Source organism: Octopus sinensis, linkage group LG10, assembly GCF_006345805.1.
Source record: "Octopus sinensis linkage group LG10, ASM634580v1, whole genome shotgun sequence".
In the NCBI taxonomy this organism is placed as follows: domain Eukaryota; kingdom Metazoa; phylum Mollusca; class Cephalopoda; order Octopoda; family Octopodidae; genus Octopus; species Octopus sinensis.
In genome coordinates, this window is record NC_043006.1 from 95,257,071 (window position 1) to 95,260,334 (window position 3,264).

Here is a 3,264-nt window from a genome sequence, read left to right on the forward strand (position 1 = left end):
GTGCGTCTTCGCGCGCGCGTGTGTGTATGTGCGTGTGTATGTACGTGTGTGTGTAATAGTGAGACAGACAGGAAAACAGACATTCAATCATAGACATGCATTGAACGGGCCTGAATTGTCTGTACAATTGACACACCATACGTTGGCCATGACTGAGGCTTTCAGAACCTCATGTACTATTGATTGTAGTTAGATGTAGAGACAGATATATCATTTTATATACAGAGTGATTGTCTGATAGGCCGCTAGATTTCATAGATAAACTGTAAATGCTCCTGGTTCAAGTTAACACATCCAACGTTATATACATATATGTGTTTGTTTAAATCTATATATATATATATATATATAATATATATTATATATATATATATATATATATCAAAAAACACACATATATGTATATACATACATACACGCACACACAGATGTAGATCGATAGATGTGAAATTTCGCGCGATAAATACATAGTATAGTACCCGGATATATCAGAGCGTAAGGTGGGGTATTGGTGTCATAGCAACGCTTCTCGTTCTTAAAGTAATTTGCTCAAGAATTTTATTGATGTTTACCAAAGATGTCATCTGAAGTAGACATGTCGTATATCACGGTAGTCATATAATTTACGCTTGTTCGTTTATCTATCTATCTATCTATCTATCTATCTATCTATCTATCTATCTATCTATCTATCTATCTATCTATCTATCTATCTATCTATTATCTACTACTCTCTCTCTCTCGTACTATATATATATATATTAATATATATATATTATATATATATATATATAATATATATAATATATATATATATATATATAGAGAGAGAGAGAGAGAGATCCATCTATCTATCTCTTTGGTTGTTTGTCTATCAATTTGTATATTACGTTCTCATTTTCGGTGTATAGGTATATAGATAGATAGATAGATACATACATACATACATACATATAAATGTACTCACAGCTTCACACACCCACACACACACACACGTATATACAGATACATCGATATCCATTGTTGCATTTGTAGGGTAGTATAGTTGCCTTTGTATTTGCTGTGCATCCCACACAAGCAAATTCTGTTACAATTATAAACGTTTCAACGATTATTACTGATTATTATTGGTTCTGAAAAGATTCGTGAAAGGCAGTAGGGTTGGTACTTTTCTCTATGTAATTTCACTCTCATATTCTCTCCCTTTTTCGCTCTCTCTCTTTTTCTCTCTCATTCTTTTCCTTTGTATTTTCCCCTCATCTTGATGACAACGGCTAAAATCAGCGCTAAATAGGAATTTGCTCTGCTTTGGTGAGATCCATTGACTGAGACCCATCTTCGGGCGTCGGGACGTCGTGGACCACTTTGTCCTCATTAAAGATGAATTTTACGCGCAGCCAACTTCACTCTCTCATCCGTGACCAACTTCACTCCAGTGGCAAAACCACCTGAAGAAAACTGAGGATTACAAACGGATGCAGTGGATGACCAAGATATCATACTTGCCATATCTTAATCTCTGCATTCCACAATGCATACCTCTAACCGTCTGACCTTCCGCTAAGTCAAGAAGGGTTTCTTATGCTGAGCCGAGTCTTCACAGGCATAGGTGAACATAGTCTAATATGTTAGGTAAGTCGTAGCTGCGGCCCTAACAGATGCCACTACTTCGAGTTGTGTTTGTGTTTGTTTGTGTGTGTATGGGGGGGGGGGGTTCCAATTTTTTTAATTGTTTTTTTTTTACATATTTCAATTTTGTTTATAAGAACGTTATACATGGCAGAACAATGGAATGCCAAATTTTTTCATCTCGAATTCTTTTCCTCAAATATTCCTTATTATTCTTTCTTAAGAAGCTAAATATTTCTTTTATGTCATTTAAATATTAACATTTATTGAATTAAAAATTACAAGACTAAAACAAACTTTAGACATTGAAACATGTTTTCTTTTGTAAAATATATTTATCGCTATATTCTTGAATATTAAATCTAATATCATGTCGACTTACATATAAACCTCGGAAGTAGTATATTTTCCTGTTTATGAGACAAACAATACAATGATACCTCTATCTGTAAAATATCATGTAGGTTTTTCTGATAATCATACCTAACAATCTATATATTGAAATATCTTACACAACGTACGTACATCGATCTATAAAGTATTAGTTTTTGTTTTTTCATTCTCCATTCTCCTTTATAATTATGATGTTGCATTAAATCTGTATCGTATTTCCTCTTGAAAATGTTATCAACCGTTTATATTGAGATATAAGCAAGATAATGCATTCCCGCATATAGAAAATCTGTACTTGTTATGTGAATAACAGCATAAACATAAAAATATTTGCATGTGTATATATATATATATATATATATATATATATATATATATATGCATATTTATTAATATAAGTATATGTATATACATCTATGTGCATATATATATATATATATATATATATATATATATATAGATATATATATGCATATTTATCAATATAAGTATATATATATACATCTATGTGCATATATATATATATGTATATATATATATATGCATATTTATCAATATAAGTATATATATATACATATATATATATATATGCATATTTATCAATATAAGTATATATATATACATATATATATATGTAAGCATATATTAGCAGAACTCTATTCCTCGAAAGTTGGTGGATATTTTTTTGTAGAAGTTACCAAACGAAGGCTCAGCCGCGGCGAGATTTTTCCTATTATTTTCTATACAAGAGCAACATATCTTTACGTCTGCATATCTCCACATTACAGATGGCATCAATACTTACACAAGATGTTAAACGATGGAATCGAACTTGTGTTCCTAATGTTGCAGAAACCTAACTATATTGTTCATTATGAATAAAAGTCCTTGCAGAAGGATTTAATACCAGAAACCGAAAAGAAAAAAGAAACAGGCTTCATTAAGTCATGTCTAATATTCTAACAAGTTATAGGCGGCGAGCTGGCAGAGACGTTAACATACCGGGCGAAATGCTTAACGGTGTTTCGCTAGTCTTTACTTTCTGGGTCCTAATTACCCCGAGGTCGACTTTGTCTTTCGTCCTTACGGGGTCGATAAATTAAGTAAGATTTGCGTATTGGTATCGATCTATTTGGCTGGCCTCCTCCCCAAAAGTTTCGGGCCTCGTGCCCATAGAAGATAAGAATTTTCTAACAAGTTCTCCAATTCAACGAAATTTGATTTATAGATTAGAAGGGGGCG

At 32.2% G+C, this 3,264-nt stretch overlaps 1 long non-coding RNA gene across 1 annotated transcript in view; it reads left to right on the forward strand.

Annotated features, from left to right (window-relative positions):
* The first annotated feature begins 979 nt into the window (after positions 1–979).
* The window catches only part of LOC118764993, a 22,751-nt gene continuing 20,466 nt past the window's right edge, over positions 980–3,264 (forward strand). Inside the window, exons 1-2 of the long non-coding RNA XR_005000836.1 lie at positions 980–995; positions 1,153–1,155. This is a non-coding gene — a long non-coding RNA (uncharacterized LOC118764993). The remainder of the gene's footprint in view (positions 996–1,152; positions 1,156–3,264) is intronic.